The sequence below is a fragment of the Dermacentor andersoni genome, chromosome 1 (genome assembly GCF_023375885.2).
Source record: "Dermacentor andersoni chromosome 1, qqDerAnde1_hic_scaffold, whole genome shotgun sequence".
NCBI classification, from domain to species: domain Eukaryota; kingdom Metazoa; phylum Arthropoda; class Arachnida; order Ixodida; family Ixodidae; genus Dermacentor; species Dermacentor andersoni.
The window spans coordinates 41,177,938-41,204,349 of NC_092814.1; the positions used below are offsets into that span (position 1 = coordinate 41,177,938).

Sequence of the window (26,412 nt, forward strand, 5' to 3'; positions counted from 1 at the left end):
TCGGAAACCATAGACGTGGCACAGAGAAGAGAAATAGGGTGATAATTGGAGACATCGGCTTAAATACTGGAAGTTTTCCATGTGTGAGGGAAAGTGGAAGTATTCAGAGAGTTATTAAATATAGCAGTCAATACTGGGCCAATTATAGGGTATGTCATCCGGGCCACAGGATAGGAAAGGTTTCAAACGCTTAGGGCATTCACTGACGACCTTTTCATCAAGCAACAGCACTATTTGTAGGAACTGTTGTGTGCTACGGACTGACACCAGCGTTGAAGCCAGAAGCTTTGTATAAGAATGAGAAATGGGCAGGAAAGAATTCCGCAGTTGCTTGGACTTCTGCTCCTCTAGAGTCGAGCAGGAGGAAACGCCATAAACGTGCACTGGAGCGTTTGCGGATGTACGTCCGAAATTCCGCCGGCCGGTCGGAGGCGCCCCTTTCCTAGAATGCAATGTGTGAGTCGTGATCTCGCTCATAGAGGCGTTTGCAGGGAGTAAAACAAAACGGGATTCTCTCCACTCATTAGGCACCGAACTTCTGAATTTTCACCGCGCGCAATCTTCATACTTTAGGGCACTTACAAGTTCAGATGAGAACCAGCGAGGATATTTAGAGCGTTTAGGTCTGTACAGGGGAATGTATTTGCGCATGCTGCTCAAAACGTGCTCTGTAAGCTGACCTACTTGGTCACCAATATTGTCTTTTTTTGGTAACTGATGAAAAAGTGGAAGTGGAGAATAAATAATATAAACCATCACGATGACCCTGCTGGAAAGCAAAGCGAGAGGATTCGTGTACGCCACTGGAGGAACTCTGGCTAAGGGCCGACGCACAGATAGTTATCTTTGGCGACGGGTTAAACTTGTCGGAACGCACAAGGGACATGCCCGTACGAGGGGCACCTATAACGTGAGCATTCGAGAGGCAGTAGTCACAGGAATGGGCGATCAATTTATGCTGCTGAAGCGGAACAGAAGGACAGAAAGTGCAACAGCAGGCTGCGTTCGTTCTCGATGTAATTATTGTAATGTGAATACCTATAAGCGTGTACCAATCGTGCCAATCAACTCCAGGTGTATTAAAATCAATAATAATAATAATAATAATAATAATAATAATAATAATAATAATAATGCGCGCTTTCGCACACAATTTTATGTTAAATATGAATTATGGATCGGGAATAAACCTTGCTGGAGGTCACTGTCATGTCTTGCCTTTCTCGGGACGTGGTATTCCACGCTGTGCTCATTTCAAACGAGAAGAATTGCGTCGGTAACACAGGGTTTCAGTTTCAGGAGAGCGTGGACAAAGCCGGAAGTGTGTTGTGCTTCCGTCGAGCATGCTATGAGTTGCGACGGCTGCAAAACTACTTCTTCGTGGTTTAGCGGAGCATTTCGGATGGGTTCCTGAAGATTTCCAAGCAGCGGAAGTACAAGTAACGCGGATGAATATCAAGAGGCTTACTGTTATAGAAGGCGACACGGAAGGACAACTTCGCTGATGACGGCAGTGTATTCAAACCCCCTTCCGACACGACAACAAAGCACGAATTGCGCTCCGCACAAAGGTAGACGCTGGTGCATTGCAGTGACTAAAAGGGCTGCAGGATGGCGGAAATAAAGGGGTCAACTCTAGTAGTAAACAGAACCACTATCCTGCCTCTTCACGGATGGCGCCGGGGTAGAATATCTTGCTCAATTTTTTTAGCAATGTTCCCAGTAATATTTGCGAGCTCCTGATGCGTTTCCAGAGCACCACTTTGTAGCTTACTGGCTTGTGTAAATTGCATCATGTCACAATGTCAAGACACTGGAGTATCTTAGCAGTCTTCGAAAAAATCATTCAATGAAGCTATACAGGGTGTCCCAGCCAACTTTTGCCAGAGTTAGAAAATTTGCAAATGCCACGTAGCTGGACAGAACAAAGGTAATTTTGTTTGCCGTGGCTTTTAGATACTCAAACTATATTTGTCATTCCGCCTAATTACATAATTAGCCTTAATTAATTGATACACTTCTCAAACATTAGAATAAGATGAAAGTGTCAACAAACAAATCGTAGAGCAACATGAAAAACTTCCAACACAGCCTTCTGTTGCTCAATACGCGTGACATAAAAGTGTTTTTTTTTTTTTTCGAGCGTGAAAGGATCCCGCAAATGCACCCAAAATTTTTGCGCGACTGGCCGCTCGAGGCACTTAGCGTGTAAAACTTTGATTTGGGCGAGTTTGTTAATGGCTAATCAAAAGGCACAGCGCGACTGAGACGGAGACAAAGAAACACAAACCCCAACACAAGCGCTTGTGTTGTGGTTTGTGTTTCTTTGTATCCGTCCCAGTCGCCCTGCGCCTTTTGAACTTTGCGTGTATTCGCGGGCTTCTTTCACACTCGGAAAACACTTATATGCCGCACGTATTGAGGAACAGAAAGCTGTATCGGGAGTTTTTCCTGTTGCTCTGCAATTTTCTCATTGACACTTTTTATCTAGATAGCATACTTGAGAAGTTCATTTAATAATTAAGACTAATTATCTAATTAAGCGGAATTAAAAAAAAATAGTCTGAGTATCTCCAAACGATGGCAGACAATATTACCTTGGTTCTGTATAGCTACGTTACATACGCATAGTTTTAAACTCTGGCTAAAGTTAGCTGGGACGCCCTGTATACCAGAGCTATTGTGTTGTTGCGCCTAGCTGCCAATACATATAACTAGCACGTGCTAGATACCTGTACCGATTTCCACATGTTTTCAAGTGAGACTGCGCATTAGCACTGATTGTCAAGACCTCGCGATTGCTATGTTTGTAAGGGGACTGTCCATACACCAACCTGTTTATGCGGAGCTCTTGACTTTAATTATATCGCCTCGTGCCCTCTAGCTCACAACTTTATTTCTTTGTTCTCTCCCTTCTTTCTATATGTATGGTGTCACGCTTGGACACATTCTTACAAACGGGGCGACGAACTTAGTTGTTTCAGCAAATTTTATCCCATAATGAGGACACACTGCAAGTCCGATTTGTATTGTACAGCGCATCAGCACAAGTGAGAAAGCCAAATCATGGAAAAAATGCTTCGAGTAGCTGTTAGCTGAGTGCTCGATTGACCGCGCAAGAAACAATGACCAGAACAGAAAACCATGGCCCTTCTCCGCCACCTTCAATAAACTCAACAATGCTGTCAGCTTCAAGGCTCTGGTGGACAGAAATGTTAAGATTAGGCTGATCAGCATCCGCTACAAAGCTTTCAACTAAAAGCTCAGCGCCACAACTTTTACGCAGGGGCAGCCGGCCAGCTCCAGTGCAGTGGACGGCGAAACGGGCTGCACTACGACGACCTGGGGCCCTCGCGCCGTGTATCCTACCGTGATGGCCACGCGAGACACACGGCCGTCGTTGCTCGTATGCACTGTAAACCCGAACCCCTGCATGCTCTATACTGGGCTCAAAAGAAAGCGGGGGCCTGTTGTGATGGAGGCACCACCTCAAGTTCATTCAGGTACCTCGGGAAGCGCTACGACAGCTTCGTATTCCTAAGGTGACGCCAGAGGGTGGTCTTCTGGGCAAATTTCGCCATGTTCTCAAGTTCGCCATCTTGTCATCTTTGATTGGCTCATAGGAAGAGTGCGCCTTCTCTGATCGACTGAAGATGTCAACCCGGCGGCGTTTGACAGTGTTCAGAACAGTACCCTTCGTGTAGGCGGCGCATCAAAATATCTTGCTCTAGCAGCCGCGGTAATTAAAAGTGCCTGCATTTGCAGACAACCTCCGTCTTTTTTACTCGGTGCAGGTTGTCTGCATGGCACGTGGATGTGTCATTGCGCTTGCTGTCTGGAAGAGAATACGTTGCTCGGCGGACTGCCTCGTGTAAGGAGTGAAATGACGTCGCTGGCCTTCCTTGCTTGCTCAAGTCCAATTTCCGGCTGTCATTTCCTGTCAACTTGCCTCTGCACCACACCTGTATTGCGACTAACCGGCGTCTTCTTCATTAATTCAAAGGGTCAATCTACGGACCAAAGAGCAGACACGTTCATGCGCTTGGCAAATCACATCACATTCAGTGGATGGGCAAAAGAGAAAGCAATGTGAGCTGCAAGAGCTATATATGCACGTATAGATGCTTCTGCCGCCACTGGCACTGTTCCCTTGTTGAGAAACTGTCTCGCTCTAAAGGCACTCAAACATTATTTCAACTTCATATACGTGCCGCAACGTTATCTAATCGCTTCCGGCATAGTGACATGACCAGCGTCGTCTAGACAATTGTCATACTTGGGTAGCGAAGATGATGCTATCTTCGCTCCTGTTCGGATTTGCTAACGGCAAGCCGCACAGAATGACAGCATTGAAGTCGCAAAACTGCACCGTCGTCGCTAAGCGGAAGATCGTAGAGGCCGTAATCAACTTCGCTCAGACTGTGCTTGCCTTTGGATCTACGCGGGAATCAAAAGAAAGCGCTGGGCGACGTAAGAACAAAAAAATAAAGCAGGCGGCTGGTGCTTATTTTGTCGAACTTGTGATACACTTCTCTTGCCGACTCAGCCGAAAATTTCTCGCTCGGCGCAAGCTAAACAGTTAGAGCATGCTCGGTCAGCTCCTTTTCGGTCTTAAGAACCATCGATTCCAACCCAGCTCAAGTTTCTGCATTGGCTCGACGTACCAACACAAAGGCTTCGACTTTTTATGAAACGGAAGGTGTTGCGACAAATGTCTTACGGCATTTTCTTAGCGCACGGACCATTTATAACAAGTACTCGCCTCGTACTGATTGAAACTGGGGAAATTGCGAGTGTCTCCGCTCCCGATGAAATCGGAAGTGAGCGCTGCTGCATTCACGATAACAGCGGCCTAAAATTTGAGCGCTTTGCGTAGTGCGCACTTGGCCCATGATGAACCGGCTTGCGCAGTGAGCGAGAGCTTTCATAATTTTTTTTTTTTTTTTGCAAGCAGTATAGAAGCTTTTCTAATGCTAAATGACTTGCGTTAAAGAAATGGAAAACCGCACAGAAAGAAAGAAAAAAGAATCTGCGCGTTGTTTCTTTCAGAAATGCTTTGCTTTATTTTCACTTTTGGCTTCCAAAATACCCTTTGAATGGTCATATATGAAGCGCCTCTTGCCTGCTTGCTCGTCGCACTATACATTATAACCGAGAAATACAATTGGATATGCCTACTCCCGTCTGCACTAACCTGGTCCTCCGTTGTGCCTTCGACTACCGCCGGGTTTATTTGGTTGCGAAGCGACTTTACTGAACCGTTTTTGGCTGAGCGTCGCGTTTACAGACGCCTACTGTTTTTATATCCGCGTGATGAACAGTGCTTTATGCAATGTTTGTGATAGCGATGACATCACAAACTGCTGTGCCACTGCCCTTCTTTTAATGAACACAAACTGCCTTTGCGTGCAACCGTAAACCGTCTGGACGACGTACTGCTCACATAAGGTAACATGCTGAACCCCGGGCTCGATGGACATCTGAAGAGAAAGCTAGAATCTTGCTGTGTTTTTGACTGCGACCGGTTTTGAATGCGCAGTTATATATGTTTGTGTTAAAGCCTCTTAAAACTTCGTAAAGTAGCGCCACGCTTTAAAGAATGCCGCTTCCTCGTCGCGCGCTCTGGCCGAGGACGACGCAGCGTCGCTATTGGCCTAATGACATCACGTGGGCCCTCGCACCGGCTTTGTTTGTTTACAATCGCGCTTCAGCGTCATTTTCGCTTGAGAAGGATCTACGGGGTGGCGAGAAGCGCATGTGGGCGCCGTTGCTCTTCTGTGTTGTTTTGATTTGCAAAGGCCTTTAAGTACGTTTTGTGGCAAGTGCGACGGCGCTTCGCGGCATTTCTATGACCATGACCTGCTGCGCCTTCGGATGCCAAAATGGTTTTAGCAAAAGCAAAAGGCTCTTCTCGATACCGTCCGGTAAACGCGACAGGTTAAGAAGATAGACATTGCTTCACCGAATCGGGAAGGAGAACTTCAGGACCAACACCCTCCACACGACTATGCGAGGTAAGTTCTGAGTCTCTCATACTATAGTATGTGTCAGGCTTGCGTAAACTTTTGCGGGCCATAACGCAGTAGGTATAGAATAGTCCACTAAGCATGTTGTCATTTGTGTGCACGTTTTGACACGATTCCTACGCAACTCGTACTTTGTTTATATAAGCACTACGTGGTCCTGTTAGTCGTATTTGGTGCGCTCAATCGTTTTGTACGCCAACCGGCTTCAAATCGCGGGCACACGTGGCTGCGTGCGATAATGTGATTACGAAACGTTTAAGATTCAGCACAGTCCTTTTGACAAAATTTCCGGCTCGATCATGAAATCTCCTCTTAGGAAAGCAACTATATGCCTTTTGTGGTTACTTGCTAGCCTTCTTTAGATAGAATAGCTTTCTTTGCCTCATTTGTTTGTCGTTGGCGGTCGCCTGGTGGATTTGCGATACAAAGGCACGGATGAAAAGCGTGCGGGTTCTCCCGAAACCGAGTTACGCGGTGCGTTCGTCGCCGAGCGACAGTATCCTAGGTTATTGATACGTACGTGCTAATTCACCTGAGCTTTAAAGTGTGAAAACGTTAAGATGCGGCGGTGGAGCACTCGCAAAGAAAACGTGCGGTCGCCCACTCGTTCCCTGGCTGGTTTAGTTGTCGTTCCATATCGTTTGTTTAGTCGTTTGCTCGTTCGTTTAGTTCGCACGCTCGTTTAGTCGTTCGCTTGCTCGTTGGCTCTACCATTAGTTCCTACGGCCACTATGTCTCTGAGACGCACTTGCTGTGGGCCTTTGTGGGGCTAGTGCGTTTAATTACGTAATGAGATAACAAATGGTGCCTAAATATCAACGACTATCACAAACATACGCATTCAAGCGCGTCATTCTTTTAATAAACGGACAGGTATCCCGAAGGTTTCGGCTACTCCTTACATAGGCAATCATTGTCAATGTTTTCTACGTATCTTTTTATCTTTCGCATCTAGTGACCGAGACACTGTCTTGCACTCACGATTTCGTTAGCTCCGAAATTCGGTGCATATAACTATACGTCGTTTCACAAGCTGTTTGCAGCGCTGTGGAAGGTAGGGGCCGCTTGGTGAATCAGGATGGAGTGCATCAGAAAATTGTGTTCCTACGCGCCTGTCGTCAGGTGATGACAGGTGGCTCTATCTAAGTTAAAAAAAGTGTACTAATATTTAGCTTGTTTATTTTTAGCTTGTTTATTTTTGTAGCAGGTGGCGCTGGTGTCTTTTTGATCTTTCTTTTTTTTTTTTTGTTGCACGGGCGACGCTCGTTCCAGAGCGACTGGCCCCATTTCTTTTCCTACACACAAGCAGCCAAAATTAAACCGGACCCTTCCCCTACGACGTCTGCCAGAGCACATTGGAGACGTTCTCGTTCTCATTTTCGCTACTCTCACTCCAACAGCACTGAATGGTCTCGACTTGTGTGCACACAAAAAATGAATCAAAAGAGGGGTTCACAATTCATCGTCCTCGTCACAACTGAGATCAGAACCGCTGGTTGTTTCGTCTTCCAGGTTTATCACAATAGCAGGACCTTGGTCAACAGCATCGTTGATTATGTGACCGGCGGCGACACTGAACGATGTGCGTCGCTTCGATCAGCAATGCACTCTGAGACCGTTTCTTGCATCGGAAGCCGAGCTTCTTCAGCATCCTTTGCATCGTTGCTGTGGACACAGTAGGTAGCGTGTCGTCCTCTTTGAAGCGCTGCACCACTTTGGCGAGAGTCGGAGTCTCCCCTCTCTCGAAGCAGTTGTGCACCCCCCATCGCAACACGCTCAGGTCAAAATAGTCCAGCTTCTTTGTGCACTCACCGCCTTTTCCACCACAACGCTCCTTCGGTGACAACACTCTGCCCGCCTTCTTGTCTCCGTTGTGCACTGGTAGAGCGTTCGCTCACTTACCTGGGTGAGTTTTGCAGTCCTCTTGATAAGCGAGTTCTAGCCTGAACTGCCTCCGCACTCGACGCAAAGTCCTTCAAGAACGTTTAAAGCTATCTGCTTCTTCAGCTTGGGGAAACAGCGCACATTCGACGGACGGCACACAGGGGACACAGCCGAATCGGGCGACGCCATGTTGCCGAAAGACGGCGCATCACCACCTTGTAACAGGCCTCCGAGGAGCTGTGTTCGTGCGGGTCATTGCTATCAGTTTCGCGACTGATTGAAAGCGCTCTCTCTACTTTAAAATTGTCACTTCTGAGTGTTTAAAATTTTGTGTTTAATGTTTTAAATCTAGTCCTAAACTGCTCAAATATTTGACGGACTATTTGCTGTGCTCCTGCAGCCTTGATTGTCTAAGAGGCCCTTAACTTCCACAGCGCTGCAAACAGCTTGTGAAACGAAGTATAGTATCAGCCGAAGTGAATTCGAAGCAGTCTAACTGAAGTTACTTGTTGTAGGACCATTTCACCGAGGACCAATTCGAGCCTGTATTTTTGAGCAATCTCTGAATTGAGAAGTTAACGACCTAATGCTCTACCAAGTACACCGGAAGTTACCAAAGCCCAGGAAGCCCCTTTTGCAAACCTGTAATGCATCTATGCTGAAAATAAACTATGAATTTCAACTCGAATGCTGCTTCATATCCTCTCGACCTGTACAAAACATAATTTCACTTGCCGCAAGTTCGGCCACGTCATAGCGCGGAAATTCTTTGCGCGGTCATCACTTCACTATGTAAAGTCATATCTCGCAAATGTTACTTCGGAGCAAGCGCGACCGTCCACAATGCATGCATCTTAGTGCAACTTGGTTCGCGACAAGTATACGTCACTTAGTGAACGGACGAGCTAACGCACGATTGAAATGTTATTCGTGATAAGCCACTAACCTGAAAAAGTTTAATCAAGCCCACTATGCTCTTGTTTGAGACTGAGTGAAGCGCTGTTATCGCGCTCCCGCTTTGCGAACGAATGCTAAAAAACTTTTAGTAAAGCAATGAAGGGGGCTAGTTGGTGAACGTTCATGGTTATATTGCGCTTGGTTGCGTTAGACACTATATTGCGCTACGTACGTCCTCGTCCTGTCCTTCACTTAATATCGTAACTGTAAAACTAAGCGCAATATAACCATGAGCTAAAAAACTTATCTTATATACTATGTACGCAAAAGTCCCGACTCGATGATCGGCGGCGTATTTCTGTCGACGTAGAGGGACGAGTAAAATAATTGAATAGCACTAGCGTCCACCTCTGAGCCTTTGTGCCGGCTTAGAATATTGGTAAGCACGCACGTTGGCGCCACTGTATCTTGTAAGACTCTTTAGAACCTTAGAGCAGCGATCATTCATGCCCTCTGTCAGCCTTTGTATGTCATAGCTGATACGCGCCGCGAATTCACATGGAAATGACGGCGCGGATTATTTAGGCCCCTGAGGGCTTGCTGGGGGTCAGAAAGTTGAAATTCTATCGTAAACTTATTTGCAACCCTTCGCAACAATATCTTGCGACACGCGCTTGAAAAAGGTTGCGTACCTAATTTAGCGCATGTGATACATTCGGAGTCGTCATGGCACATCGTTAGCGCTTGTTCAGGTAGTTTTTTAAAAGAATAGTTATCAAAACAGGGAAAAAAAGTTGCGTCGCGGAATTTGTATAACCGTCCGTATAGAAATTCTATGCTGTACACGAAGTTACTCGGAGGTAGAAAGCGAACCACCTCCTTGCTATGCGTACATCCACTGTGCGAAAGGGCACCTGTTATGCTCCAGCGGTGTAGGCGGCACCACGGTCGAGGAGGGAGCGTGAAAGAGAGGAGAAACGAAGAGTGAAGGCAGAGGAGGAGAGAGTCGCTACTTTACCAAGTTTAAGGGGTTTTAGGCGCATCATCTCTATTCCCGTTTTTCTTTCTCCCCCTTTCCTCTAGTGTAAGTATAGTGAATTATAAGTGCAACCTGTCAAGTGTCGTGCCTGTCCTTTTTTATATCGCTGCTAACGTTTTATCTTTCTATCGCTTGCCTTTTTCTATCGCTTCTACCGCTGCTTCTAGCATTTCCCCTTATAATTACACCAGTGCAGGGTAGGAAACCAGAATCTCATCCAGTTAACCTCCTTGCCTTTCCCATGCCGTTTATCTCTCTCTCTAGCAAAATGTGGATCCAATATGACCACATGCCAATCGCATGATTTCAGTCAAAATCTGCTGAATCGCCTACATGAGCACGGGCACTTTTTAAGCGTCTTGATTCATCGCTTAATAGTAGCTGCTAACTTGGAGTGCGCAGTCGGTTAAGAAAAGCTCAGCGCTGTCTTTGCTTAGATTACCTCCCGATATATGCCCCTATTTTACGAGAACTCCGCGCTTGTAAAACCAGTGTTATGGCCTGAACAGCTACATAGATGTTTCAGTTCGTCTCAATCAGCAGTCAGAATCACCGCTTCATTGGGAGGGGTGTTGCTGGTGTGCAAGCACGGCTGGTGCGCCTGAAGTGTATATACCTGAAACGTTTGAACGGCAGGCACGCTGCTTCGTTCAGTTGAAATGAATTAATCGACTATCGTCACTCTTCTTCATCGGGTTCGCGAAGTGTGGAAACGGGTTGGCAGAAGAAGTGGCAATAGAACGAGGTTATGTTTTACTGGTTTTACTGGTTTAACGGTTCTGGGCCGTCCAGCGAACCCACGATGCGGCCAGGGAGTTAAAACTCCCGGTCCCAACGTGGAATTAGCCCGCTCTATGGGGCCTTGCGCCCCGTAGTTCGCAGGACCTTTCAATAAAGTTATTCCATCCATCCATCCAACCATCCATCCATCCCTTCCATCTTTTATTAGTGCGATCGCGATTTACTTTATCGACACGATGCTACAACTTCTCCTGATATAATGTTACTGAGTTACTTTATAGAAATAGCAACTGTACGGCCACTCGAGGTGCGCTTTCGCATTAGGCGGCGCCGTCCTTCAGGGCCACAATGCAGGACGTGAGCTGCGCCTCTCCTCCTCCCCGATTCTCCTCGCGCTGCGCGCAGCACACTTTTCCTCTTTGGCTGCCGCGCAGCATTCGATGTAGGCGCGTGATTTTGGGCCAGTTGCGAGCCCAACTGATGTAGAAAGTTTTGAAATATGGTGATAATAGCATCGGGAATGCTGAAGGTGACGTTTATGAGGAGGCTGGTTTCTTCTTAAAGCCGTATGAATGGGGCATACTGATGTAAAAGGTGCTTCGAGGCGAGTTCTATACTCCAGACATTTGTTTCTGCCACGTGATAATACGATGCTTTAGGTTATCTGATCTAGTGTTGCTTGTGTCACATCCCTCTGTGCTTGAAATATTTTCTTGCCTGTGCGCGCATGTGCACCGCAGATGTTATATTCAGCGTGCCTTCTTATAATGAATTAGACGCGAGTGCAACGTCCGTCCATGTGTTTGTCTTCTCATATGAAAGTACCTCCCGCGCTGTGGTCTCTAAACTGGATAGGATGGTTGCGCAATTTCAGTGCGAGCAAGCGTGCGCGATCCTGTGAACACCCTTTGCACATTGCCTGTATCCGTGAGAAAAACAATTACCTCATCCACTCATGCGTCCGTGGCAGCCCAATCCAAAGCAAATTCAACACTGAAAAAAAAAACTCAGTGTGGACTAGCTGGCGTTCATCAGTCGCAATACCACGGGTATACTTGCTATGAATTTTTTTTCAAGACCTGCATTCATTGTATCTAAGTGCCTGACGCACACATCGAAGTAAGATGGAAGGAAGCTCCTCTACAAGCCGCTGTTTCGATTTTCAGCAGAACAGGCAAAGGATCATAACAATCGCGAAAAGTGCGATCGAGAGGCTCTGTCTTCGCGCATAATTGTTCAAAGCAGAAGATATAGTGCGGCATGTCTGACTGAATAAGAGTTGACGACGTGCGACGCGATGCAGTCCCATCAAAATATTCAGTACACTGAGGACTACCACATTTTTATGCAGTTTACAAGTTGTCGCAGCAAAAACGCTGATGAGCAGGCCGGAAGAATGAAAAAAATTGAGCTTTAGGGGATGCTTTGATACGAGCAATAAGAAAGGTGCCTTATCTCGCAAACAACACTGTTCTTCGTTGGAACAAAGTGCTTTCGGCCAATGTTGTGCAGCCACTGCTTATTCCGCAAGCAGTCACGCTTTCCTTGTGGTATCATAAAAACTGCATAACCAGTTTCAGGCTTCTTGCTGCAGTTATATGCGCAACATCACGGCATAGCGCAAGCACATCGGTGCATCCAGCAGAGCTAAGGAGAAAAATGGCTGCAATGAAAACGCAAGACCCGCTCGTTTCCAAGGGCAACGGTAGCGAGGGCAATCGTCGTGCAGAAATACGGGCGCAAAACCGGTTCCCATCGAGAGGATGCAAAAGGGGCGAGGAGGAGGCGTGGAGGTCGCGCAGCGGCGGCAGAGTTCAGAAAGTGACGGCATATCGATAAATGACGACAAATATTCGAGGGATTTTAGTTGCGTCCTCTCTCGGTGGCCGTCTGCTCGGCGTCGCCTAACTGAACGGACATCGGAGTTACGAAAATTTACCTCTCCAAGAAACATTAGTTATTAGTTAAAATTTTTATTAATATATGAAAACGCCTTATTTCTGAATATATCCAGCAAACTTCAAGTACGTGAAAGCAAAATTCTAGGTTCCTGGGTGGTTTGGTTACTTCACTGGGTCACCAACTAAATTTAACCAAATGCCCGCGGGAACCTAGAGTTTTATTAGCACATACTTTAAGTTTGCCGGATATGTTCCGAAATAAGTATTTTCCAAATGTCAATCAAATCCTGATTGATAACAATGTTTTTTGGGGAGATTCCATTTTCTGAACTCTGACACCCATTCAGTTACCCCTACGCTGAGCGCACGACCCCCGAGATTGGGCGCCAGGCGTCTGGCACAGAGCATGTACCGCATTTCTGTGGTCGGTCGCCGTTGTAGTGTACTATAAACTGTGGACAGTTGAAAGCGCTTAAGTGGCCGAGCACGAAAGAGATGGCGTTGCCGGTTTCGACCCCACACGACGCCATACGACGCCTTCTGAGTGGAGCCCAATGCCTGAATCATCGTAAGAGGGGAACAGAATTGTGAGAACTCTTTGGCTGAATATCGTAACACATTGCACACATGAAGCAAAGTGTGGCGTGGTACAACTGAAAACGCATCCTCCGACATTATGCGATATCAACGAACACTGCAGTGCCAGCAAGGGTGGACGCGACTTCCCGTGTTCCGCAAGCAGTGCCTTTACGCGAATTACTGGTTGTGTTACAGATGAACGAGTATTTTTACAGATTAGGCTATCTCAGCTGTGAAAAAAAATGAAGATTTTGTTACTTAAATGAAAATAAAAGAAAGAGATTTAGTCGCCCTATAATGGTGACGGCTACTCCTTTTCGCATAGCAGAAACAACAATATAAAAAAAATGGTAGTAAGAAAATGAAATGAAGCAACGTCATAAGGCGATAAATACAGATGTTTAGCTCCGACCTGAACGCTATATGAAAAATTACAAGCGTAAGTGAGCTATGAGCAATTAAGTGGGCTCTTATACGCTTTTGATGCCGCCCCACTGTCATGCTTCTTTTAACGAACATCCGGTAATGGGCCTTTCAATAACAGGAGGAGACGACTATTCAGGGCTCGTACGCACGCGCAGTCGCAGTGGACTGCGCACGCAGTTATCATAATAGACCGAGAACGTCTGATGTGTAAGCATGCTTTCCTATGTTGCGGCGAGAACAGTAATTAAAGAGGTGTTTCACTGCAAACTTTGTTGTGAGCACGTAACGCATATCGAAATATGCTTAACCGATTACACTTTCGTTGAAGCGCAACACACCAAGGCACTTCGGGTGCAAGACTAATCATACTTCTATCCTTTCTCTGAACGAATAATTAATTCAGTGGCCGATAAGCTAATATAATAATAGCGTAGTCAAATTGGCAGACCTTCGCGTATATAGCTCTGATTGTTCTCGATGCTATGAATCTCTGGTAACGGTCTCTTGCATTCTCAGAAGAACTGATGGTTGCAAGAGGCAAACTACGAAGACACATCTTTAATGGCACTGAAATCAATATTACCGACAAATCGCTCTCGCATAACCATCATCGTGATACATTAACAGTACTGAGGTGGTAAGAGCTATCTGCTTTTACGAGAAAAAATAAAAGTAAGCGTATTTGGGTATCGCTTCATCAGAAGATGCACACGCACCGAATTGCAGTATTCGCTCACCGCCATCAGGCTAAAATAAGCCGGTACGTAAATTATAAGAAGCAGTAACGTCCCGTTTGCTCTTTCGACTGAAATCCGTTGAATCAGCGGCGAATAATAATTCACCCTGAAAGCGAAAACAGCGCGTTTCTGCGTTTACCACATAATCCAAATAGTCCTAGAGACCAAGTAGCCTCTTACAAACGCCATTTCCTGAAAATAATTATTTGCACGGTTCATATGTCACTAAAATAGCGGAAGTGCAAGTTGTACGAGGCGTTTACGTGTTCAAATAAAAAGCCGTAATTTTGCCGCAGCTAAAGCGTCGCATTTGCATTTAGCGCACGCATGGTGGACTTTTGTATAGAGCAAGGCAAACGTCTACGATTATATCGATGATAGCTGCAGGTTAGAAACAACTGACACTAAAATAAACGCAGTTGAAGCAACGCAAGGGCGCGTGGGATCTTAGATAAATGTGCTTTGATTAGCAAAATGAACTGCGCAATGCCGTTGGAGGTCTCACGTTTAACATACCGCTCCTCATGTGCGAGCCGTTTGAAAGGTGTGGGGCATAGGTGTGTTTCTTTTGTTGTGGCAGTTGGGTGTAACCTGCGAATTAATCGTGGCATGAGCCGACATCTAGCAGAGACGCAAACTATTCTCAACAATAAAGAACAGCTCTTGATCAAACCGTCGTTACACAAAACGAGCGGAGGTAAAGAACAGACCTCTGGTCCATTGCGCCAAAATTGCTTTCCATCGTCTACCGCTAAAGATATACGTGGCAGTCGTTTACGAGCTGCCCATACCAGTGCTTGAAAAGTCGTTCTTGTCTCGGATGGGTGCAACTGCGGCAGCGGCGACGGCAGAAAAGGATCGAACCTCTCGTTTCTAATGGACCCAAGCGTGCAGTACAGATACGGGCACAGAGCATTTGTTTTTTAACTTCCTTCGCAGCGCTCAAATAGCCCGTGCTGCTGCATCCGGCTTCCCAGGAGTTTCTCATCGAAGCTGGACGTTCGCACAGACACACGCACACACAGGCATGCACACACGCACATAAAAAAAAAGAAAGCCTCTTGCTTTTAACTCTCCTCTCCCTCGTACGCTCTGTATGTGAGCGACATTTTATCCTTGCCGCAGGTGAGGGGGCAAAGCCTGCAGTCAGCCTGATCGCGCTGCGAGCCTTTCTCAGGCAGCGATGAAAAGCAGGGCGCCGAGAAGCGAAAACCAAAGTGAGAACGTTATACGCGTAGCTACTATAGCCCCATCGGGCAGTTGCCCGCGAACCCTTAACGACGTTGCGCAGCTTTGTGCTGTGTCTGTCGCAGTGACAGCGGCCGGGATTTGTGTTTCGGGCATTTGGCCTGTTTCGATGCGTGTCTCATTCTTCTGGCTTGATGAAGGAGAGATGCCAGTAATTATGCACAGAGAAAATTGCCGCAGAGGGAGTCAATGTACCCGCTTATGCTGAAGCTCGCCGAACAGAACAAAAGGAAGAGAAGTGAAGCGAAAAAATACCACCAAGGAATCATGCACACCGCTTCAGTAAAGTAGGACAAAAGCAGGACTAGCATCACGTATCAGGGTTGCAATGTTCCTACTCTACTGAGAAACGTACAGGAGCAAAGGTAAACGCACTCTCAGCGTACTTTGAACGCCGCTCGAGGGGGTGGAAACTTGGCGCCAATTCACGAAATAACTGCAGCGTCAATTCGCCGATATGCTTCTATTTTTCTCAGTGGGAATATTTGACTGTACACTTCTAGGACAACATTTCGAAGATGTCGAAGCACATTAGCGACTTTAGTGTTCTCGTTGTACCTGCACCATGTTCTTGATTGTTTGGAACTTGAAAAGTTCCAAACAAATACATCAAGTACATCTCCCTGAGAAAATTGCTGAAGCGGAGAAACTTGCGCTGCAAGAGAAGAAGAAAAAGAACATGGGCTCTAACACTCATGCCGTACGATGATTCTTCTTCTACAAATAGGAAATTAGGAGCACTTTTCGCTCTTAGTCTACGAGGATGTTCGCCCACCTGAGTTTATGTTCATTATACGAAATAGGGTCGAAGTGAAACTCTGTCATCACGGGTGGCTCAACCATCGCGTAGCATGTTCTAGGTTTCTTCAGATTCTCTTTCTTTTCTTCTTTTTGGAAGAACGGCAGCCGAACTTGAGTCGCTTTACCTATAGTCGTTAAATTTATCTCATTGCGGTAAAGCTAAATCGTGTCGCCTTAGAGAATGATAAAACGGCGGTGTTTATGAAACCTTCCAATCTCTTAACATGAAACCAGACAAGCAGTGGCGCAAAAAGTGCAGCGCCACCGAAGCCCGAAAGCGTTGAGAGGAAATCGTTTTATGTTATGACTTAAGTGCCTCAAGCGATATAAAACACGGTCTTCAGTGCTCAGCCGCTGCAAAAGTCCGGTCACGCATGGAGCATACTGGACTGTTCGCAGTCGTCAGTCTTAGAACCAACTCACCAATTTTCTTTTGCGCAAGTGTTGGGTCTACCCCGAGGAAGAGGAGGAGGATGAAAAGGAAGGAAGGCAAGATGGGGAGGTCAACCAGACGCACGTCCGGTTTGCTACCCTACACAGGGGAAGGGGTTTAAGGGGGAAAGGAAAGGAGAGGGAGGGAAGAAGGTACTATCGGTGTGAATGCGTGCGGATGTCCATAACTTCACGCCTATAATCTGTCACTGAGGCCAGTCGCTTTCATGAAACGTAGCAGTGCCCGCGTTGCTTTGTAAGCCTGCGACGCATGGGGCCATCTACCTGATTGGTCTACCTGATGGGCTTAAAATATGCAGGATGCAATATGTCAGTTCAGTAGGTATGGCTGTGGATGTCTTGTAGCTTTTCAAGTTCTGTCCCGCAAGGCGAATATTAAACTGCTCAAGTCTAGGCGCAACTCACAACAAGGAAATAGAGAATTCGTGATGGCCTTTCTGCTCCCACCTGGTCTGTTCCGTGAGTAGATTCCCACGATATCATCCGCGAGACGACGGAGTTCCTTGCGCGTTAGCTCAGGCTTCGCATTAGTTCAAAGCTAGCGTTTCGAAAGGCACCCATGGGTGGAGCATTCTGGGAAGGTTATTGATGTCTCTCAATGAACCTTGTCACGGTAACAAACATAGAAAAGCTGAACGCATTAACTTTGTTGAAGGCCTTCTTCAAAATGAAATCCATTAACTTCGTCAGCAATGTGCTTCTGTGTGGGTTGCGTACAGTTTAAGCATTAAGTCTGGGACGGAGAAGTTATCTACAGCGGACCCGTAGCTCCTATTCTTCCCCTGGGTATGTCACCAGAAATGTCGCTATGGAGGATTGATTGAGAGCCCTCCTGTAAGGATTGCAGCATCCAAAGTGAACTTTCACGTCCCAAGATAATGCTGTGAAAAGTGTACTGTATTAATATAGTATAGTAAAGAGACTATTGCTGGTCAATTCTTGAGGCGTGCCATCTGTTCGTATGGCATTACCTTCCGATTTTTTTTTCACTACTGAACGCACAGAAATGGAGCAAGTCAAGTACGATGGAGCTTACAGTTACCCCGGCCACTACATTGTCCTAGACAAAATAGCTTCTCCAAACAATGTTTATGGAAGCTAGGCAAGCCGGGACAGAGGACACGAAAGAGCAAACGGCATTTGTTGACTCTTTTATTACACACGTAACTAATTTATTTCGTAACCAACGTAAACAGCTTGGAAAATTCACAATTTTTAATATTGTGAATCCATGGTCAGGTCTTTTTCTTTTTTGGCGAAGTGAGACCACTCATCCTGTCAGCTAAGGCTTGTGGCTGTGGCGTTATATAGAGGGCGAATTTACGCGGCCTCGTTCCAAGCGCATGACAGCTGTACATAGCGCACTATGTAGAGCGCCAGCTTAGTTAACGGAATATACGCTGACTAACCAAGCATCGAGATTTATTGACTTCTTATCGACAGACAAAGCTCCCCATTTGAATAAAAGCTGATCTAAGGGTGGTGGCAAAAAGAATAAACCAACAGAAAATACCTCGGAGGGTCTAGACGATATTTCGGTAAGAATCTATAGGGATATTTTTGTCTCGTAGAAACGTCAGCTGTCCTTTTACAGGTATTTTGGCTCCGTTCGACCTTTCTGCCGCAGTGCATTCTCCAAGGTTTGACCTGCCCACCTTTACACGCGTGGCGTTAGGTAATCCGGAACATATTTGCCCGACTTTTTGAAGCGAGAGCTTCATGTCTGCATCTCTAGATGCGCTCACGTGTCTTTCTGGCTTACCTTCCAGACTCATGTGCCCTTGGCGTAACCTGAGAACTGAAACGCCTTTAGCCGGTTGAAATCCAGATAACAAATTACATCTGCCCAATGCTGCCTAAGCACTGCATCGTTTAGAACGCACGCACTGAAGTGATTTTAGCTGCCCTGCCGAGGCGACCACGCTATCCGACACCGAGTCTCCGCCCTGTCTTCCCTTGCAGACTTAATTGGCCACTCTGCTGTGGGGTCGCGCTTATAAGTCGTTATGGTACTGGATCCAATGAAGGGATTTCAGCTGCAATCGCTTCAGCGGTCGCGTTTAGACGCGCACGAAGCGCTGGCACCCATGAAATTCGCATCACCCTGTGTTGAAAATCGTGCGCACCAACGTTTTTAAAGCGATTATGCAAGGCGTACCTTTCACATAAATAATTCTGACAAAGCTTGCGGTGTATGAAGCGTTCGTGGTGCGGACATCGCTTTTTCTTCCACTTTATTTGTCATTTCCATTATCTCGAATGGCAAAAAGAAAGCCTAAATTAGCCACCCGTATATTCGAGGCACTTAGATAACGTCGTTTCTTTGTTATGTACTTTCTTTCGTTAGGCTTCTTTCGTTGCTCTAGTAGCTGTACTTTTTTTTAGCCGTTTTTAGCATCTGCTTTTCCAAGTTGTCCGATTTCCAACTCTTTTAACCAGTCGCCCGCTTGCGAGGATGGATCGGTACGTGCTAAGTTCCTGTGCTTATTATGGCAGTGCGAACTCCGAATGGTTCAGGCGTGTAGATACAAAGGCTTGCGCGATCATCGGTGTGTAGATTTGGTCCGCATACCGACCACGCCTGCAGCGCAATACGTCGGCGCGTAAATAAGACAGCCACGCCCGTTCCAGACGTGCAGGACAGGCGCCTCTTTGACGACGGCAGCAACGATCCTGCTGCGTCCTGCGTGGCGTCCCCGGATCACAGAGACACGGAGCTTCCATTATTTATACGGCCGGCCGGGCGAGACTCCGGGCGGGAAACAAACACCGTAGACTCGTTCGCGGACGTTGTTTTCGGAACCGGTGGCGTGACACGCTCTTGAGGACAGAGCAACGCCATCGTCTCGTTCAGAGCGTTGCCAGGGTTTGCGCACGGGCCGTGAACGCCCCGGAGCTCAAGGTGCGAATCGGGAGGCACTTCTGCCGCAGCCTGCAGAAGCTCTTATTGACGCCTGCAGTGGCTAAGCACGCGTGCACACGCACACAAAGTGCATGCAGCTTTTTTAGAACAGGGTATTCTGGACACATTGACGAGCTCAGTTGCTGATTCTTATGTGGGAAGTGGTTTTAAAGAAATATTTTTTTTCTCTCTCTCTGTCTCTTTCTTTCTTGATTACGTTTTTTTTTTTGGCCGGTAAATTTTTTATAGGTACTGTCTGCCTGAGAGAGAAGAAGTTGCAAGCATCACCCATGTGCCAATTTCTGCGCAGGCTTCTATACTCCGTTCCGCACATAGCAGTCAGCGCTGTGGAAGTTACGCAAGAAGTTCGGTCACGGAAAGCTATCACTCCGCGCGTCCCGTCTATGCTTCGCTGCACGCCAACGGCGTTCACTCGCGCGAGTATGCACGTGGGGCTCCTCGCGACGGGTCGCAAACAAAAAAACCCGAAAAGACGACAAAAATAAAATGATCTAAAACGGCGCATTAGCCGTCGCATGCCAGAGTGTGTTTGTTTCTGGAGATTAGAACTTGTTTCCTTCAATACTGAGCCTATATTAAAAAAGAAACAGTTGCGCCCAATTGCGGTCAAGAAACATTGAACTATATCCAAGTACAAACGAAGCCACTGCAAGAAGTCTCTCTAGCCTCCACAGCGTTGACTGCTATTTAAGGAAGGGAATATAGTAATAATAATTAAAAAAAACCTTCCTCCTGTTTGTCGAGGTTGCGCGGAATATTAAAATCAAAATTTTGTTAACAACTCTCTCTAATGAGGACCTTATTGACATTCTGTAGTGCCAAAGCTCCACGTGGAAGTATAATTATATGCAAACACGATATGACTGTCGCTTGTGGATATCGATGTCATTCTCCATCTTTGGAACGGCGACGAAAATTTCAGCCGAATTGGTTTTTTCGCCCTTGACCGTTATCTCACTGCTTTTCTCAATACCACTGAGATTGCCATTGTTGATTCATATATTCACCTAGCTACCAGGACGTTAATCTCTTCTAACACGTGCCTGTGCTTTTGCAAAGGGAAGTAGCTCGTCCGGAGACTCGCCATGATGAGCTCCTATAGGTTCCTCAGCAGAGTATCGGTTTTGGTGTCAAATGCCCTCGGTTTCAGCCCCGACTCGGTAAGTGCTGCAGAATATTTTTTTTTTCACTTTAGTATATTTTGTTGCCTGACGATCAAGCGTTTCCGGATATGATCTGAGTGGTAGGCTGCACGCGAAACTGAATATTAAATCAGTAAATACCTGCAGGAGCTTCGCTAAAAAATCTTATTCATTCCGATGAGTATTGACGCTGAAATTTGCTACTTTACCCTAGCCATTTAAGCCTCGTTCACTGCAGTGCAGATGTGAGCCCCTGGTCTAGCGATACCGACTTCGCCATCCACGGTCTAACCACCGATGTGCCTATATCGACGCTCCGCTGTAAACACTGCATCTTCTGGCTGGTCCAGGCAGTGGCTCGTTTCTGCGTCCATCACGTAAGCTCGCCAGAAGTGCGCCTACGCCCTCCTAAAAGCGGCGCCCCTTTATGACTGCACTGCCCAGGTCAACGCTCCCACTCTGGCAGAAAGGTGTTACACCTATCTTACAAATTCGGTACTACGATGTCTCCCTTTCCAATGGATCGTTGGAATGCATTCACTGCGGCCACGCAGCAACTTCATTGCATTGTTTACGTCCCAGCGCAGATTGAGCGCCATGCTGTTCTACAGAAATATACTATGCAATCTCGAGATACGGCGTGCCTGCGAAGGGTAACCCACCTCCGTTCCGACATAAATTTTTATTTTCGTTTTGCAGGAATCTCGAAAGGTGAGCCAGCTGTGTGCAGTTTAGATCGTGGACCTCAGCAAACAATGAACGAACGGCGATTCATATTGTTCGAAAGAAAAATTGTAAGCCATGGCGGTTTTTACAGCCGACCATGAACGCTACAGATAATTGAGTGACAATTGAGGCTTGCATTTCCACTCATGCCCACCGAAATACTTTGCCCCAGAGTTTCTTATGTATAATATCGTCTCCCGGCCACCTATTATAGTCAGCCAATTCAGGAAGTCTAACTTATTACCCTGCTCTGCCTTCAAAGTTATAGTCGATAAGTCTTTCAAAAACGGCATACAGCCTTTTGCGGCAAAGACACGAGGTTACTATGGCGTACACCGACACTCTCTTTATCCTCCTTGAGAGCTTCGCTCGGACCTTTATCCGTCTTGAAAGCACGTCAATTAGCAATCACCAAAGCATGGGACGTGTGCGTACGCGTTGACGTGCTCGCCGCAGAGTGCAGCGTTCCACATTAATAATCAATGCCAGCGTACGAGTGCAAAAGTGAAGGAAGCCATAGGCGCGCTGCCAGTGAATAAGAGAGAGCGTGCCCCGCTGGCAGCCACGAACGCCCGCGGGAAATTGATGAACAGTTTCCATATGTAGAAATACAAATGACCAAACCTTATTCTGCAAACTGGGAAAAAAAAAGGGGGGCAGAAAGTTGCAACTGTCGACTCTCTTGTGCTTTAGTTTTCGTGCGTTTCAGAGAGCTCGCGCCATCTTTCTATACATTCTATTTTTTTCCCCCGTGTTTGGCGAAAGCCCTGGCGAAAGCGATGGCTAAACATACACCCCGCGGCGCTTGTCAGGAGGAGCTCGTGTTCGCATTGTCGCATGAATAGCAGAGTGAACATAGTTGGCTGTCGCCTCTGTTGTCCGTTCAGTGATAATAGCATCCCGTGAGACGCGCCCTCGGGCTGATAGCACAGAAGCGAGTGCGGGGTTTATACGCATATATATGCTACGCCATAGTTGCATGCAGGCAGAGTTCAGTCGCGAATTGACGATTCGGAGCGCTCTCGATGGCGTTCGGCACAAAACCGATAAACCAGCGCCGCAAGTTCGAGAGGGGGAAATAAACAAAATGGGCACGATAATGGACACGGGGAAGCCGCGGCCGTGAGTAGCATGGCACCCTGGGATGAGTCGGAATGACCGACGCACCCGGCGTAGTGCGCCCACGGTCTGATGGTGACGGAAGCGCGAATGGAAAGCAGCCGGGCGTAAACATCAAGGAGAGGGCACGACCGCCGGAACCATTATTTCTGCATGTGACACAATAAGAGCTTTTGCTCTGCGTTCGTATGAGCCCGGCAGCCAATCGCGTTCTTTGTTGTTGTTGCTATAGTACACGAGGAAAGAAATGAGTCTTCTGGCCGGCCGACACATAACAAATGAGCTTCTAAAAAAAAATAACACTAACCCTTCGTTCCCCCTATGTAATACCCCTTCGGGGGCCTTTAGGGGTATTATGAAATAAAATAAAATTGGGTCCTTACTCAAGTTTGCAGGAATATAGACTGCTGTGGAGCATTTAGCTCCAGCCGCCGTTCTTACAGACCTACGGCTAAGCTCAGGCGGCCCGTGCGGCTAAGTGTGAGGTCGCGGGTTGAATTCCTGGCCGTGTCGCCCGCGTTCCGATAAGATTTTCGTTCGTAAGGGCTATTTGCCATTGGCCGGCCTCCTTCGTGAATGTTATGCTTAGCATCATGGTAGGGGAAATGAGCCCTTACGATAATTCTATAGCGTAAGAACATTTCGTGAATACCGACCCTGCTCTCCAGAAGCAATGGCAGGAGCTCAAAAAAGAAGCGCATAGGCTCGTGGAGCGCAACACACGTGATCAATGCGCCATTTGTTTTGCGCACTGACCGCATGCAGCATTCGTGGTCTGCGTGAGGATCACTTATATCAGAAAGAAAATTGTTGAGATGCCTTTGACTTAATGCGTTACAGGAAAATTGTTTGAAGGCCACGGTGACCGTGTTACTGCTTTGTGAACGTGCTGTGGATTGATAATCATTAATCACGTTAAAGAGTGGTTGAAGGCTTCCGCTGCCGTCACGACTAACAAAATCAACGCTTTCTTGACTCACTTACTGGCCCTCAGCACACTTTATGCATGCAAAATTTGCATTACATGAGGCGTCTTCGCGTAAAATGTCGTCTACATAAAAGACCTTGTATTTGAGGGCACCAGATTCAGATTCGGTTACTTTGTTAACTTGATCAGCAACCACGCTTCATTAAACAGAGCGGAGAATCACGCTTGCGTCCCGATATTCGGCTTTTGCTGTCGCGCTCTCAGTTTTCTAGATATAGTTTATCACTGCGTGAAGAGACAATATGACCACAGGTTTCATAGGACACTGAAAAACCATGGTGATAAGCAGTGGACAGAAGAAAACCACACTTGTGCCTATGCCTTGGGCTAAAAATGCGTTTTTCTGCCTTACTGAGACTTTGTTATGTCACACGACAGCCGCCACTATATTGCCTCGATCACGTTCGAGTTGTAATCCTACAGCTCCTAAATTTAGCTAAGCGTTAAATAGTCACTATGTTCAATATTGGGCGGAGCCGTAGCTTTGTAAGCTGACTTTGTGGCTGTGTTTCGGCTCTACTCGGATAACGCTGTCCTCGCAAATAACACTTGACAAAGAAAAAATAATCTCTGGTGACGCGTACAAACTTCACGTTGCTTTGCTTCGTATCAACACCGCCTTGATATTCTCTTATCAAGCTGGTGTTGATTACTCACGCGTACGTTTTCATCACACACAACGGCACACTTAAATGAAGTGCAGATAACAAAAGACGGGCCGAAATAACAAAGGATAAATTATGTGCCAGGCAGCGTACCTCTTTAGGTGAGTCTTCGAGGTGGCGATTGGCGGCAGCGGAAGCTCAGTGAAACTGCGGGTGGACGGCGCGTACTCAGCAGCGGTTGGCGCTTGACGACTTGCAGAGGCGTGCCGGAGTCGAGCGACTGTCTGGACGCTCAGCAAGATCGATGTCCAGATCACTAGGGAAAGACAAGAAGAAGACGCAGAGTTTGATTCTCTTTAATGTTTAACAGAACACAGTAGGCGGTAAAGAGGGTAAACAAATGAAGTTGGTCTTATTTTCATTGGCACTGGAAATGGCCGCAACAAATACGTGGCGATTTCTCCAGAATGTTAACTTGTTACATGAGCGAAAGGGTGCTGTTAGTTAAAGTGAATATTTACAGCTGTTAATCAGCTTTCTACCACACGAGGGACAGTCATTTTCAAAAAAAAAAAATAAAACGGTGCAAGAACAGAGAACTATAGCACTTCCCTTATATAGTCTATAAAAGAGAGATGTAAGGAAAATGCCTTCTAGCATACAGTTCGAACTGATTTGCCGTATAAAACGTATAAACACATAAAATTGCTACGCCGCTGAACTGATGAAACAAAAATATTCACACGTGTGCTTGTTTATCTTTCTCCGGTTCTTGTTTATCTTTCTCCGCTCGGCACAGGACGTGCCTGCATGTATCGGATGGTTCTCGAATGTTCTATCCACCGTCTGTTGTCACCGAACCTTGTGTAATCTGAGTGTGTGCGCGACGAGCATTGTTTAGTGCTTTATGGAAGGCATGCGAACACGAGCGATTACGCTGGATCCTACAATAAACACATAAACGACGGTGGCATCACACATAACAAATAAGTCCTTCTTTGATTTACACCGAGCGAATCTTGAGTTACTGTTGTATTTATTTAATACAGAGGGCAAAAGAAACTATATACTATGCTCTGGTAGCCGTATATATAGTTACCAGTATATACCAGTATTCACTGTGGCTTGTGAGGCGAATGGGTGTAGTTTTTCCGTCAAGTTTTCTGGGAAGCGCGTCGGAAACCGGCGTTGAGAGGAGCGGCCGCCAGGCCGCCTCTGCGCTCATCACACATGCAAAGCCCGCACGTGAGCGCGCTCCGGAAGCCATTCGCTCCGCTATCTGCGCCAGCTGACGCCTACTGACACGAGGAACACTGACAAAATACGTCGTGCCCTTGGACAACCGAGAGACAATGGTTGGGCTTCGCGTCACGTCTTCAAGCCGGGGTCAGCACGGACGCGTTTCCTTGGCGTTTCTCCAGAAGAGTTGTTGCAAGCCAGGACACCTGAGGAATGTCGAATGCGCGCTTGAATACGTACCATCGTGTTCCGCTGCGTGTTCAATTCTATACGGAAGCGACACGCTAAGAACACGCATGCGCACCTAGACCTCGTTCGCCAGAGCAAAGGTCGCACCGTTGAGAGGGTCACGACTAGCTGCTTTCGAGCGTTGGCTAGCAAGAGAGGAAGCACACGTAACGCTTCCTAAAGTGAGGGGCCGCCACCGTATCGCAATGTTCACACCACTGTTTCTTTTCTCAGCAATTGTCTTTCTTTCTTTCTTTCGAAATATCCTCAAGGAAACCTTGTTTATCTTGACAGTGATAAAGAAAATGGCTTTTTTTATTCTTTTTTCCCAGGCACCTTGCCTTGGATTCTTAGTCTCGAGTACGCGGGTAAACCCATTAATTTTAAATTCGATCTTATTGGCCGCGAGAGATTAAGCCGAGTCGCCGCCTGTCGGGCACTGACTGAACCATGGGGAGTGGGGATTGCGCGATGTATCGTCTGCTTCGTCCTACGTGTTTACATGGGGCGCATACGGCATGCCCATTTTTAAGAATAATTTATTCCATTGTTGTAGCACGGCTGCAACAGTGTGCTCGAATTTTTGACGATGTACAGAGCAATTAGCCTTGCGCTGTCGTTCTTGTAGCCGCAGAAGCCAGTGCCCAAGCCGGCCAGTAGGACCCGTTTAGTGACAAAAGTCGGCAGAGCGCGTGATGGTCCGTGATTAC

At 46.8% G+C, this 26,412-nt stretch overlaps 1 protein-coding gene across 1 annotated transcript in view; it reads right to left on the reverse strand.

The window, feature by feature from the left end:
- LOC126545304 (neuropeptide F receptor-like) overlaps positions 1–26,412 on the reverse strand; it is a 439,066-nt gene that overhangs the window by 156,933 nt on the left and 255,721 nt on the right. Inside the window, exon 4 of the mRNA XM_055061360.2 lies at positions 24,389–24,551. The gene's annotated coding sequence lies outside the window, so the exon portion shown is untranslated. The remainder of the gene's footprint in view (positions 1–24,388; positions 24,552–26,412) is intronic.